Genomic DNA, 15436 nt, shown 5'->3' with positions numbered 1-15436 from the left:
TACAAGCTCTAGAATGATTATAGGATTAAACCTGGAAATAAAGCTGGTGAACAAGAATGGCAAAGTGAGGTCCCATCAGTATCGCCTTGGGCAGTGTCAAGTAAGAATTTGAGAGCAGAGTTGCCACTTTGGTGTAATCTTCAGTCTGGGCAAATTGCAGCAAAAAGCTGTTCAATTTTATCTGCAAATTATTGAATGCAAAATCCTCCTTGCACAATAATGAGGCAGCATTTTGAGATGTCATTTTTAAAATATATTATTTTCAAAGTTACTCACAATTAAGAGTGATCACTTGGTGCTGTCTGCATAACACAGTATGAAAAGCAATTAACAAAAAAAAATTATAACCCAAATTCAGAGTCACAAATTCATTGATTATTACATGATCCAGCATTTATAAGTAATCGATTTTTAAAAATAAATACAGATACATTTACTAACTATATTGGAGTACAATCAAGTTTCTTACTGAATAGTGACAGGATTGGACAGAGTCTGCATGGATTTAAGAGAGGGGAATCATACTAAGCAAATCTACTGAAAGAACCTACAGAGTCGAATATTAAAGTAAGAAATTGCAGGACATTTAAAAAAGCTTATCATTAAACATGGTAGACTGGGTTTTGTGAAAGAGAAACTATATTTGACAAATTTGCAACAGTTCATTGAGGAGATAACAAGCAGGGCTGATAAAGGGCAATCCAATGATGTTCTGTGTTTGGATTTTAAAAATGCAAATGATAAGATGCTACATAAAAGTTAATTGCACAATTTAGGAGGTCATGGTATCGGGGTAATATATTAGCATAGATTGGTTAACCACACTGGCTGTTGCCGAGTCCTCACTTGCAGTGCTGTATACAATGATAGCTCCCATATTTAATAAAGGATAAACCAACATCAGAGACCATAAAAAAGAAACTTAGCTGCTTCGAGGACAAAAGGGTTGACGTGTAAAGAATAGATAAGCAGAGGTGATCTTATGGAAACAAGATTCTGAGGAGCTTGACAGGGTGGATGTTGACGAGATCTTCTAGCACCAGTGAAGTCTCAAACCAGGGGACATTACAAAAGGGAACATTCATTTTAGAAAAAGTAAAGATTTTTTTCTCTGTGAATGGCTAGAATTTTCTCACCCAAACTTTTGTGAAAGTTAAATGTGGGAGGGCAATGGTTGGGTTACTCTTCGGAGTAACATGGTTGTTCTGGCTTGTTGGGCTGAAGGGCCTGTTTCTACATAGTAGGGAATCTGTGATTCTATCTCAAATTATTTTAAAAGAGGGCAGATCAATTTTTGAAATATTGAGCAGTTGAGGGCTATGCAGATCAAGCATAAAAGAGGTGTTGAGGTCTGGGTTGGCCTCGCCATGATCTTATGGAATGGGGGAACAAGCTGAAGGGAATGAATGCCCTACGCCTACTCCGATTCCTTGAGGCTCCATTTCATGTTTTTTTTATTTCCAAAGAAGAGCGTGATACAATGTGCTAAAGATCTCAGATGTTCTAGTTCAGATGGCATTGATTCATCAATCACAGCTATACAGACATGAGTAGGAATGCAATTCCCTCCATGAATAAAGGAAATCTACTGCAGAGCTCACAATAAGGAAATTCTTATCTTCAGTAAACTCTCCCATCACATCGGTAAAAACAATAACTGCAGATGCTGGAAGACCACAGCAGTTCAGGCAGCATCCAAGTAGCTTCGAAATCGACGTTTCGGGCAAAAACCCTTCACCAGGAATGCTGCCTGAACTACTGTGCTCTTCCAGCACCACTAATCCAGAATCTCCCATCACATTACCCAATATATCAGCTAAAGCAGGACGCACTGCGCATGCTCTAGCTAACGAAACGACCCCGGGAGATTGATGTCAGCACCGGACCAATGAAAGGATGGTGGGCGGAGCTGGATGACCTGGCCGGAGGTTGGTCCTCCAACCAATCAAAGTGAATGAAGGGCGGAGCTAAACTAAACCATGTGATCACCCTCGCGCGCGGAGCGGAGTCGCTGTAATGAATGCTCGGGAAGTTATGGAGAGAAAGGATACGGTAAGGAAAGAAATAAACAGGGAAACGGAAGAAAAACTGTGTTGCTATGAGCGGAGAGGTTTTACAAACAAATTGTGCACGTCGGAAAACACAAATTTGAACGTCCCAGTTCCGTGTTTACAGTAAACGGGGAATTGCCTTAGCGCGGCTGCGGGCCTGAGTGAGCGCCGCCATCTTTATTCGGGACAACGATTCACTGGACACGTGCACTGCCGCCATCTTTGTAGGGGGCAAGGTGCAGCCAGGCGCATGTGCAGCCTTTCTCTAGTATAGAGTCATTGGGATCATAGCAGCCAAGACTGCTCTGATTCACCTCTGGGCTCCCTCATAACCACTTTGTCAATATCTAGTTTCCTCAGTCTCGAACCATAGGTGTATTTTTGGTCTGTTTACTACTGTATTATTACTTTTATAGACCCTTTGCTAATGAGTTTTTCACTGCGGCCCAGCCCCTGACCATGTACTGCTCTATTATCAGATTACTTTTTTCTTGAATGTTTTTGATAGTCAAGAATTATTTTTTTCCAATAAGCAAGTGTATTTTCCTTCTATTTCTGACTATCAAATTCTGCACCATTTTCATTCCCTGTAATCCATTTTGCACTCCCTGAAACATCAACTGTGTTTCTCCTTCCAAAGCCCTGTTGTTTATGGAGAGGGTGATGTTTGACTTTCTTGTACAGCTGCAGTTTGTGTAGTGAAGGTGCTCCCACAATGTGGTTGGGTAAGTGGCATTATAGATTATTCATTCAGCAACAGTGATGATTTGAAGATAATGTCCAAATCAACAACAGTTTTTATTTTTATTATCATGCTTATAATTTCACAAAAATACTATTGAGAACTTTAGATATAAGGCCAGAGATGGAGATATTAGGTCAGGTAACCAAAAGCATTGCCAAAAAGCAGGTTTTGAGGGATGTCTTAAAGGTGGAAAGCAGACCTGTGAGGTTTTGGCTGCGAATTTCAGACCATGCTGCTCCAGCAACTGTAGAAACAGCCACACAGGTGAAGTAATGAATTAACAAATGGTTGGGAGTCTCGAAGAAAGTAGGTTATCGAGGTCTCAAAGTGTGTGTGGTGCAGGGAGCTAGGGATTATCACAGCCAGTAATTAAATCAAGTGTGAGAATTTTAAATTGAGGGATATTGGCCAGGTGCTGGCAGGTGACACTAAATTGGGTTGGGGTATCTGGTCGGCATGGACGGGTTGGACCGAAGGGTCTGTTTCCTTGCTGTACATCTCTATGGCTGTATGCTGTTGATTAAAATTAGGAGCCTTTTGATGAATCAACAAGCAGAGATTTAGACTTTCTTGCGATTACAGGGAGGTTCAATGTGTGAAGCTGGCCCTGAGTGTGTTTGGAAAATGAAGTCTGGAGATAACACAAGGTGGATGAAAGTATATGAGCTGAGACAAGGGTGGAATCAGCTAGAAATAGTGGTCTTGGAGTGGGACTGGGCTGTCTCACCTCACCTCACCTCTAGGGTTCAGCTTGTTGCCAGATTGTGAATCAGGGCAGTAACGCAATGTGGAGCTGAGTGGCCCTGGTGGTGCCTAAAATGAGTGTCACTCAGCTGGCTGTTGCTGAGCAGCTGCTGCTTGGTAGCCCTGTTGATGACATCTTCCATCACTTTACTGCTGATCGAGTGTGGAGACTGAAAGAGGGAAATTGGCTGGGTTGTATTGCCCTGTGTTTTTGTGTTGAACATCCCTGGGCAATGTTCCACATTGTCGGTAGATACCAGTGCTGGAGCGGTACTTGGCTTGGTGGGTGGCAAGTTCTGGAGCACAAGCCATCAGTATTATTGCCAGAATATTTGCAGGGCCCGGAGCCTTTGCACGACTTAACCGTTTCTTGATGTTATTCAAACTGAATTGAACTGGCTTAAAACTCGCATCTGTGATGTTGGAAACCACTGGAGAAGGCTGAGATGGATCATCCCACTTTGCACTTCTGGCTGAAGATTGCTGCAAATGCTGTTCTCTTATCTGGTGCATGGATGTGTGAGGCCCCTCCATCAGTAAGGGTGGGGATATCTGTGATACTTCCTCCAGTGAGTTGTTTAATTGTCCATCACCGTTCACAACTGGGTGCGGCAGAACTGCAGAGCTCCGATCTGTTCCATTGGATGTAGGATCACTTAGCTCTGTTGCTTGCTGCTGATGCTGTTTGATATGCACGTAGTACTGTTTGATAATTTCACCAGGTTGGCTCTTCAGTTTTAAGTCTGCCTGGTGCTGCTCATGGCATGCCCTCCTTTCCTGTCCATTGTGATGGGTGAGATCAGGATTTACAAACCCATGAGATTACGGATTGTGCTGGAGTACAGTTCTGCTGCTGTTGATGTCCCACAGTGCCTCAGAGATACCCAGTTTGAGATCCTACATCTTTTCAAAGTCTGTCCCAATTAGAACGGTGATAGTGTCACTCAACACAATGGAGGTTTTTCTCAACTTTAAGGCAAGTCTTGTGTCGCCAAAAGGAATGTGTGATGGTCGCTCGTACTGATACTGTCATGGCCAGATGTATCTGCAGCTAGTCAATTCATAACAATGAGATCAAGTATGTTTTACACACTTGTTGGTTCCCTCACCACCCGCTGCAGACTCAGTTGAGCAGCTATATCCTTTAGGACCTGGCCAGCTCAGTCAGTAATTCTGTTGCAGAGCTAGTCTCGATTGTGGACATTGAAATCCTGTACCTAGAGTACGTTTGACACCATTTTTATTGCCTCAGTGCTTCCTCCAAATGTTGTTCAACATGAAGGAGAAGTGATTGATCAGCCAAGAGAGGGCGGGACGTGGTAATCAGCAGGAGCCATGAGACTTCCTGGTCTCCGGAGCCATTGCTGTGTACTCCCAGGGCAAATCCTCCCTGTCTGTACACCACTGTGCCACCACCTCTGCCTGGTCTGTCCTGCCGGTGGGACAGGACATATCCAGAGATTTCAGGAGAAAGTGAAGACTGGAGATCAGAGTCAAGAGTCTGGTGCTGGAAAAGCACAACAGGTCAGGGTGATGAAGGGCTTAGTCTCGAAACGTCGATTCTCCTGCTCCTCGGATGCTGACTGACTGTTGTGCTTTTCCAGCACCACACTCTCTATCTAGGGATGGTGATGGTGGTTTCTGGTCATTGTTTGTAAGGGATGATTCCGTGGGTATGACTATGTCAGGCTGTTCCTTGACTAGTCTGAGACAGTTCTCCACATTTTGGCACCAAAAACCATGTGTTAGTCTGGAGGATGTTGCACCATCGAGAGGGCTGATTCTGTGATTGTAATTTCTGGTGCCTTGTTAGTTGCCAACTGGTCCATCCAGTTTCATTCCTGTGTTGAGACTTTGCAGTGATTAATACAGTGAGTTGCTGGCTGGGCCGCTGTCGGGTTGGCAGGATTTTTTTTCGCCAATGACAATGGTTTCATGGAGATCAGGAGATTCCTAATACTTTTTTTTTTCTTGAATTCAGATTCCACCATCTGTCAAGATGAGATTCGAACCAGGACTTCAGACATTTGTTTTAATATTCTGGATAAAACCCTGGTTCTGTTTCTTTGTAAAACACTGTCCATCGTCCTGTCTCCTCCATCCTCCCCTCCAGCAACGAGTGAGGAGCACATGGAGTTTCTCTGTCACTAAGACTGAGATAGTCTGATCTGCTCCTTCTCTCCCTCCCACTAGCCCACTGAGCCAAACTGCCTCACGTGGTGTTCCTGGTTTTTGTCCTAAACCTACATCTTTCTCCAGTCTCTTGTCAAGCCTTATCAGAGCTCACCTTGACCCTTTACCCTAATCTCGCTAAACTCACTTTCCAACTCTCTTTCCTCCGCTGCCGCCTCATCACTCCCCTTCGCCAATTCATGGATATTGTTCCTTGTTCTGTCTGTTGGTCTTTTTTGGTTATGTCTTTCTCTCCCATTCTGTGAAAAACTAATATTTGACCTCACCGTTGTTTGAAAATCCTGCTCCATCTCCACTCTCCTTTTCCTTTCTGAATTCCTTGCATTTGGTGTCCCTCAACGATCTATCCTTGGTCTCTCCTGTATCTCACGTACATAGTGCCAGGAGGTGATATCATCCAAAACCACTGTGTTAGGTTTGACATGTACACTGACGATGCCCAGCTCTCCCTCCCCATCATCCCTCTCCATTACTCCACTGTTACTCAGTTATCAAACTGCTTATCACATTCCCACTACTCTATTAGCTGCAATTTCCTCCAATGAAACATTGTCACGTTTAAACCCATTGCCTTACCTTTACCTTTCTGCTGAGCCCCTCCCTCCCACTGGGAACTCTGAGGCAGAACGACACTCTTCACAATATTGCTGTTCTATCTGACCCCAAGGTGACCTTCTGATCAGACATCCACACAATCACAACACCGGGAACTCCAATCTCTTAAATGTTGCTCACCCCAACTCCATTGCTACTGAAACCCCTTACCCACGTCTGTGTCACCTTAAACTTGAATCCAAAACAGAACCCTTGATTCCGTGACTCAGAATCTGGTTTCAGACTCCCCTCTCAGTATTTACCCTCAGACACATCCTCTCTGTATTTATCCTGTCAAACCCCTTAAGAATCCCATCTGTCTCAATGAGATCACCTCTCTTTCTCCAAAATCCAGTGAGTAGAGTCCCAACCTTTTAACCCTTTCTTTAAAAGATCATCCCTCCAAACCAGGGATCATCTCATTGAATCTTCCCTGAAATGCCTCCAATAAAGTGACACATTTCCTTATCTAAAGGGACCAAAACTGCTTTCATTACTGTTGATATGGTGGTCTCACCAGCACTGCCACACGGTGCTCTCAGGTATATACTCCAAACTCTAATACTGAAAACTTTTGAAACAAAAAAATTCAATTCCCCTTCCTGATTCCCTCTTGTAACTGTGTGGTAGCTTTCTGTGTTTCCTGAGCAATTACCCCTGGTCCCTTTGTTGTGCAGCTTTCTACAGTTTCCACCATTTAAATAGTACTTTGTTCTTTTATTATCTCCTCCAAAATGAGCAACTTCCCATTTTCCCAAGTTACACCCCATCTGGCAACTTGTTGCCCCCTTCTCCTGTGCATCTCTCTCTTTTCATAATCCTCTTAGACCTTTACAGTTATGCCTTTTCTAGGAGATATCCCCCCTTCCCATTCTTCCAAACATTTATTGGGAGCACTGGGCAGTGGGAAGCAGGCAGAGTTGCTATCTTTTTAGGGATACGCTTTGGAGTGATTGGGAGGATCTTCCTACCCATTGGTCAGGATGGAGACAACTTGCCCATCGTTAGGCATTAGCCTTTCACACCCATGCCTTATTGATGAGGCAGAGCGGCAGCATGGAATGAAAGAAAAGAAAGTAATTCTTGTTCCCCATATCTCACTGGCGCTTGGATCATTTTCTCCAATGTGTTCAGTCACATAAGATCTCAAGTTGGAATCTCCTAGAAACCCACAGATTTCCCTCTGAGTTGACTCCTGATGTCCTCAAAGGTAATATGTACAGTAATCCTGGGCCACGAGGAGGGGATGGTGTGAGTTTCTAACTTGAACTGATAGTGACAGATTTTATAAACTTGTATTACAGGTGGACGTTCAGATGGTGATCTCAGTAAATATTCTGCTAAACTCTGGTTGAATTACTCGGTATATCAGGATCTGGATATTCGCATTGTGTGTGTGAGTATTGTGTTCCAGACCAATCCCATTTGCTGCTTAAAAATTCTCCTTTGAATCATCGCCTTCTCTCAAAAGGTCTCCCCAAACCTTCAGTGTGTCATCTAATCCTTTTATGCTGACCTGAAGAGTGTAAGTTTTATTATTCGAATGTGTAATTTTTGTATAAGAATACCTCAGAGAGGAAGCAGAATATTCTTAAAGGGGAGAATAACCATTTTGAGGGGAGGCTGTTTTTATTGGTATCAATGACATAGGAATAGAAGAGTTCACATTATTGGATCATTGGAATCTCTTGTGGAGTAGTATTGACCTCCATCAGAAGGATGGATTGTACTGGCACTGGAAGGGAACAGTTGCTAGTGCTATTCAGGAGGCATTAAACCAGTGAAGGAATGTGGGTAAACACAGAGAGAGAGTGAGGGAAGTGCTAAGTCTGACGCTGGTACAGTTCAGACGTCAAACAGTCAAGGCAAACAAGGGCAAGGCACAGAATGAGCAGTTACGCTGCATTTATTTCAATGCAGGAGGCCCGATAGGTCGGGCAGAGGAGCTCAGGGTATGGTTTTGAACATCGTACTGGGATATTATAGCAATTACAGAGGCATGACTTAATGATGGATAGGACCAGCAGCTTAATGTTCCAGTGTATAGATGCTATAGCAAAGATAGAAAGGGGGCAACAGAGCAGGGGGGGAGGTATTTTTGATTAGGGATAGCATTACAACTGGGCTTCAAGAGGGTATTCCTGGGAGTACATCCAGGCAGGTTATACAGGTGGAACTGAGAAATAAGAAAGGGAAGATCTCCTTATTGGGATGGTACTATTGACCCCCCCCCCCCCCCAACTTCCCCAATAGTCAGCAGGGAGTTGAAAAGCAAATTTACTAAGAGATCGCTTATCTGTAAGAATAGTATGGTTGTGTACAAGACTTGACCTTCTTTGTTATTCATTCACAGGATGAGGGTGTCACTGGCTGAGCCCAAAGGGCAGTAAAGAGTCAACCACATTGCTGTGGGTCTGGAGTCACATGTAGGCCAGACCAGGTAAGGATGGCAGATTCCTTCCCTGAAGGATATTAGCGAATCTGATGAGGTTTTTTTTTTCGCAATAATCAACAATGGATTAATGGTCTTTAATAGATTCTTAATTCCAAATTTTTATTGAATTCTCATTCCGCTGTGTGCCGTGACGGGATCCAAACCCTGGGCCCCAGAACGTTATCTGGGTGTCTGGGTTATCCATCTAGTGATAATCTCACTAGGCCATTTGGCAGGGTGAGTGACTGAGGTATCCGTGGGGCAGCACATCAGCACCAAAGATCCCATGGTTTCTGCGGAAGATAGAAAGGGCTGGGGAGGGAGATATATCCCTGGTGGTGGGGTCTGACTGTAGGTAGCGGACATAGCAGAGGTTAATGGAGATTAGTGGGTGGCAGGTGAGGACCGGGGGATTATATTCTTATTGTGGTTGGAGGGGTGGGGGGGAAGGTGGAGGTACAGGAAGTGGAGGATATGCGTTGGAGTGCATTGTTGATCAAGTAAGAGGGAAATCCGGTCCTTGAAAGAGGAAACCTTTCTGGGATGTCCTGGAGTGGAATTGCTTCTCCTGGGAGCAGATATGGTAGAGGTGGAGGAATTGGGAGTACAGGATCACGTTTTTACAGGAATATCCTCGAGAGTAATCAGGAGAGCAAAAGGGGGACTTGAAATATCTCTAGGAAATAGTTTAACGAGAATCCAAAGAGATTCTACAAATACATTAATGATAAAATAATAACCAGACAGAGAATAGGACCCCTTAAAGATCAACAAGGCCATCTATGGAACAACAGGAGGTGGGAGAAATACTATGCTATTCTATTCGAGAGAGTTTGGAGAAATAAATAGTGATAATTTGAAAAGTGTCTATATTACAGACGAGGAAGTACTGGATGTCTTAAACAGTAGCAAAATGGATAAATCCTTGGGACCTGATCAGGTTATCCCAGAAATTTGTGGAAAGCTAGGAAGGTGTTGGCAGTGCCCCTCCCTGAGGTATTTATATCATTGTTTTGACAGGTGAGGTGCTGGAAGATGGGTGCCATTATTTAAAAAAGGTGGTAAGGAATGGCCAGGGAACAAGAGAACAGTCAACCTAACGTCAGTGGTAGGTAAGTTGTTGGAAGGGATTCTGAGGGACTGGATTTACATGTATTTGGAAAGACGAGGATTGATTAGGGCTAGTTAACATGGTTTTGTGTGTGGGAAATTCTCTCTCTCTAACTTGATTGAGTTTTTTTGAAGATGTGACAAAGATGATTGATGAAGGCAGACTGTGGGCGTTGTCTTTATGGACACTGAACGATGTTCCACAAAGCAGACTCGTTAGCAAGGTTAGATAACATGAAATGTTGGGAGAACTAGCTATTTGGATACAAAACTGGCTTGAAGGTAGGAGACAGAGGGTGGTGATGGAGGGTTCTTTGTGGACTGGAGGCCTGTGAGCAGCATTGTCCTGCAGGAATAGATATTGGGTCCTTAAATAAATGAGTTGGATGTGAATATATGAGATATGGTCAGTGGGTTTACAGAAGACACCAAAATTGGAGGTGTAGTGGACAATGAAGAAGGTTAGTTCAGAATACAACAGTATCTTGACCAGATGGGCCATTGGAGCGAGGAATGGCAGACTGGGCTCAATTTAGACAAATGTAAGCTGTTGGATTTTGGAAAGGCAAATCAGAACAGGACTTGTACACTTAATGGTAAAGTCCTTGGGAATGTTGCTGAACATAGAGACCATGGAGTGCAGGTTCATTGTTCCTTGAAAGTAGAGTCGCAGGTAGGCAGACTAGTGAAGGTGGTGTTTGGTATGCTTATATTTATTGGTCAACGCATTGAGTACAGAAGCTGGGACATCAAATTGTGGCTGGACAGGACATTGATTAAGCCATTTCAGGAATTATGTTTTAAGTTCGAAATTCCCTGTTCTGGAAAGGATGTTGTGAATCTTGAAAGAGTTCAGACAAGATTTACAAAGACTTTGCTAGGGTTGGAGGATGTGGCCTACAGGGAGAGGCTGAATAGGTCAGGGTTAATTTCCCTGGAGAGTCAAAGACTGAGAGGTGACTTCATGGAGATTTATAAAGTCATGAAGGGCATGGATAAGGTGAACAGCCAGGGTCTTTTCCCCCCAGTTAGGTGGGTTCAAAACAAGATCACATGGGCTAAAGTTGAGAGGGCAAAGATTAAAAACGGATCTAAGGGGCAAAGTTTTCATGCTGGGTGTGGTGTATGTGTGGAATGAGCTGCCAGATAAAGTAGTGGAGGCTGATACAATTACAACATTTGAAAGGCATCCGATTGGGTACATGAATAGGAAGAATTCTAATGATACGGACCAATAGCTGGCAAATGGGGCTCCATTTGTTGAGGATTCCTAGTTGTCATGGATAAATTGGACCAAAAGTCTGTTTCTGTGCTGTACATCCCTAGGACACTAATAAATGAAAATAAGATATGTTCCTCTTTTGTGGAGAGCCAGTAGAAGCACAGATAATTGTCCTTGGAGCTGAGAAGGTTAAGCAGTGATTTTGACCAGGTGTAAATTTGTTTCTAGGATATCTAATCTGCAGAGAGAGGGGAATTGTTAACAATGTCACAATTTTAGTAACTATTTTCAGGTAATTGGCAAATAATGTGAATATGTGAACATTTTTTTATTCAGTAAGTTCTGAGTATCTGGAACAGTCTGAATCGCAGCTGGAAACAGACTCAGCAGTTATTCATAAACAGATTTGCAGCATCTCCAGAGGGAGAGGGTACATCCCAAATGGACTGAATAGCCCCAGCCCCTGTGCTCTGTGATACTGCCCCATTGACTGTGAATGCTGAAGCTCATCCCAGGGCAGAGAGAGGGAGGATACCACCACTCACCTCACAATTGGCCCCGATGAATGATGTCAGCGCAGGCCATTGGGGGGCAGAGGGTAGTACTGGAGGACCAGGTTGTACCAGTTTGTCCTCTAACCAATCGGAGTGAATGAGGGCATCCTCAAGGCTGGAACTAAAGAAAGGCACATATCGCAGAGATCTGAGAAACTGGAGGACATGAGATAGGGAGCGTTCTGTGGCTGGTGAGGAATTATATAAATAAAGAAGAGTTGTGAGGCTGGATGAAGTGACAGTGATCGGGAGAGTTGAGGATGGAGGAATTTAGAGTTAGTGAGGATTAGAGTCATAATGTTATACAGCAAGGAAACAGGCCCTGTGGTCCAACCAGTCCATGCCGACCATAATTCCAAACTGACCTAATTGTACCTGCCTCTGCTTGGTCCACATCCATCCAAATATTTCCTATTTATGTACTTATCTGAAGGTCTTTTAAATATTGTAATTGTATTCACAGCTACCACTTCCTCTGGAAGTTCATTTCACACGTATAATTTTTTTTTTAAAACCCTAATGTCTTTTCTCAAATCTTTCTAATTTTTTCTCAAAATGAATGAACCCCAGTTTTGAATCCCCCTCGTTCCCCCCACCCCCACCCCCCACCCCCGGCTATTCACCTTATCTACACTTAATAAAGTCACCCCTCAACCTCGTGCACGCCAGTGAAAAAAATTCCCAGCCTATCCAGCCTCTCCTTAGAACACAATCCCTCCATTCATGGAAACATGCTGGTAAATCTCTTCTGAACCTGCTCCAATTTAATAACATCCTTCCTATAACAGCACAACCAGAACTGGACAGAGTATTCCAGAAGAGGCCTCCCCAACGCCCTGTACATCCTCAACATAACGTCCCAACTCCTGGACTCAAAGGTCTGAACAATGAAGGTAAGTGTGCTAAGCTCCTCCTTAACCACCCTGTCCACATGGAACACACACTTCAAAGATGTGAAGCCCTCGGTCTCTTTGTTCCCATATCACTACTCAAGGCCCTACTTTTATTGAGTGTAAGTCCTGCCCTCGTTTGTTTTGTCAGGATGTTATATTTTGCATTTATTCCAATCCAAAAAATTTTTGAGTATAAAGGCAGTAGGAATATAATTAAGAGGGAAATCAGGAGGCAAAAAAGGGACGTGAGATAGCTTTGGCGAATAGGGTTAAGGATAATCCAAAGTGCTTTCGTAAATACATGAGGAACAAAAGGCTAACTAGGGAGAAAATAGAGACCCTCAAATATCAGCAAGGCAGCCATTGTGTGGAGCTGCAGGCGATGGGCGAGATAGGAAACAAGTATTTTGCATTAGTGTTTACTGTGAAGAAGTACATGGGAGATATAGAATGTAGGGAAATAAATGGTGACATCTTGAAAAATGTCCTTGTTACAGAGGAGGAGAAAGTGCTCAATGAGTGGCTAAGGAGCTGGTGCAGGGGAAAAGGATTCACGTTTTTTGGATCATTGTGATCTCCTCTGGAGTAGAGTTGACCTGCATAAGAAGGATGGATTGTACCTGAATTGGAAGATATCTAATACCTAGGCAGGGAGACTTGCTAGTGATACTCGGGAGACATTAAACCAGTGAGGGAGTGGGTGTAAACCCAAGAAGATAGTGAGGAAAGAGATATGTCTGAGGCTGGTACAGTTCAGAAGTCAAATAGTCAAGGCAGGCAAGGGCAAGGCACAGAATGAAGTCGGACTGAGCAGTTGCACTGCATTTACTTCAATAGAAGAGGCCTGACAGGGAAGGCAGATGAGCTCAGGGTATGGTTTTGAACATGGCACTGGGATATTATAGCAATTACAGAGGCATCACTCAGGGATGATCACCTTATTGGGGTTTTCTGCATGGATTTCATCCGGGGGCTCTGGTTTCCTCCCACAGTCCAAAGATGTGCAGGTTGGGTGGATTGTCCAGGCTGAATTGCCCACAGTGTTCAGGGATGTACAGGTTGGCTGGCCCTGGGAAATGAAATGTTACAGGGGGAGGTTAGGAGGCTCTCCAGGTCAGTATCAATGTGATGGGCCGAATGACCTGCTTCCACACTGTTGGGAGTCTCTGATAATTCTAATAGTTTTAAAATAGTTACAGAAAATAATATACCAGATCTAAAAGTTAAGGTTCTGAATTGGACAAAGGTCAATTTTGATGGCCCAAGGCAAGAACTTTCATCTGGCCCCTCAAGCCTGCTCTGCCATTCAATAAGATCAGGGCTGAGCTTTCCATGGCCTCAGCTCCACATTCCTGCTCTCTCACCATAACCCTTAATTCCTTTCCTGTTCACAAATCTACCTTTTGCCTTAAAGCTATTCAAGTTGATAACATCAACTGCTGCACTCGGCAGGGAATTCCACAGATTCACAACCCTTTAGCTGAAGAAGCTCCTCCTGGACTCAGTCCTAAACCTGCTCCCCCTTATTTTGAGGTTATGCTCTGTAGTTTGACCTGCCCTCAGTGGAAATAGCCTCCCTGCTTCTGTCTTATCTACTCCCTTCATAATTTTATTGTTTCCTATCCAACTTCCCATTCTTCTAAATTACAATGATTATAGAACCAGTTTTCTCAATCTCTCCACATACACCAACCCTCAACTCCCAACTCAAACTAGTGACCCTCCTCTGTACTCCCTCCAGTGCCAGTACATCCTTCCTGAAGTAAGGAGACCAAACCTGTACACAGTACTCCAGGTGTGGCCTCCCCAGCACCCTGTACAGCTGCAGCATAACCATCCCTCTAGCAAGGAAGGACAATATTCCCTTCACTGCCTTAATTACCTGCTGCACCTGCAAACCAACTTCCTGTGAATCATGCACAAGGACACCCAGCTCCCTCTGCACAGCAGCATGGTGCACATTTTCACCATTTCATCATCCAGTTTGCTGTTAGTCCGACCAAAATAGATGACCTCACATTTCCCAACATTGAACTCCATCTGCCAGACCCTGATCCACTCACGTAACTGATCTGTATCCCTGTGCAGACTTAGTGGCCTCTGCACACATTGCTCTACCTCATCTTTGTATCAAATGTGAACTCTGACACTGTACACTTGGTCCTCAACTCCAAAACATTTGTGTAAATTGCAAATAGTTGTAGTGCCAACACTAATCCAAACACCCCTTTATCCCCATTCTTTATTTTTTGTTGGTTAACCCATTCTGTATCAATGATAATTACCCATAATGCCATGCATCTTTACCTTATACAGCAGCCTTTTATCTGGCAACTTATCGAATGCCTTCTGGAAATCCATGTACACCACATCCACCGAGTCCACCTTGTCCAACGCACTCGTCGTATCCTCAAATAATTCCAGTAAATGCGTTAAACTTGACCTGCCTTTCATAAATCCATGCTTTGTCTGCTCAGTGAGACCATTTCTACCCAGATATCTCACCACTACTTCCTTGAGAGATTCAAGCATTTTCCCCACTACAGAAGTTAAGCTAACTGGTTCTTCTTGAAAAATAGTGGCACCACATTTGCAGCTTCCAGTCTGTTAATACCATCCCAGAATCCAACAAATTTTAGTGAATTATCACGAGGTCTATTTGTTATTTTCCTCCCCACCTCCCCCCCATCTCTTTTAGTCCCTGGGCTGTATTCCATCAGAGCCAGGAGACCCATCTACCTTTAGGCTGTTATCTTTCCCAACATTACCTCTTTACTGAGAATGATTGCTTCTGTATCCTCATCTGCCATTGCCTCCATAGGCCTGCGACAATGAGAGTATATGGACAGTATGTTCCTGTTAAGGGCAAGGCTGGGAGGTGTAAAGAATGCTGCCT

General features: G+C 43.8%; 1 long non-coding RNA gene across 5 annotated transcripts in view; it reads left to right on the top strand.

Annotated features, from left to right (window-relative positions):
* The first annotated feature begins 1916 nt into the window (after positions 1-1916).
* The window catches only part of LOC140454063 (uncharacterized), a 39673-nt gene continuing 26153 nt past the window's right edge, over positions 1917-15436 (top strand). For 2 of the 5 annotated variants that reach the window (XR_011952584.1, XR_011952583.1), the window contains exons 1-4: positions 1917-2052; positions 7632-7723; positions 8681-8767; positions 12436-12540. This is a non-coding gene — a long non-coding RNA (uncharacterized lncRNA). Of the gene's footprint in view, positions 2053-2507; positions 2777-7631; positions 7724-8680; positions 8768-9781; positions 9874-12435; positions 12541-15436 lie in introns of those variants that run through there. The other 3 variants (XR_011952585.1, XR_011952586.1, XR_011952587.1) reach the window with 3 other exon arrangements.

The sequence above is a fragment of the Chiloscyllium punctatum genome, chromosome 28, assembly GCF_047496795.1.
Source record: "Chiloscyllium punctatum isolate Juve2018m chromosome 28, sChiPun1.3, whole genome shotgun sequence".
NCBI lineage: Eukaryota > Metazoa > Chordata > Chondrichthyes > Orectolobiformes > Hemiscylliidae > Chiloscyllium > Chiloscyllium punctatum.
This window is presented reverse-complemented; position numbering and strand designations above follow the sequence as displayed.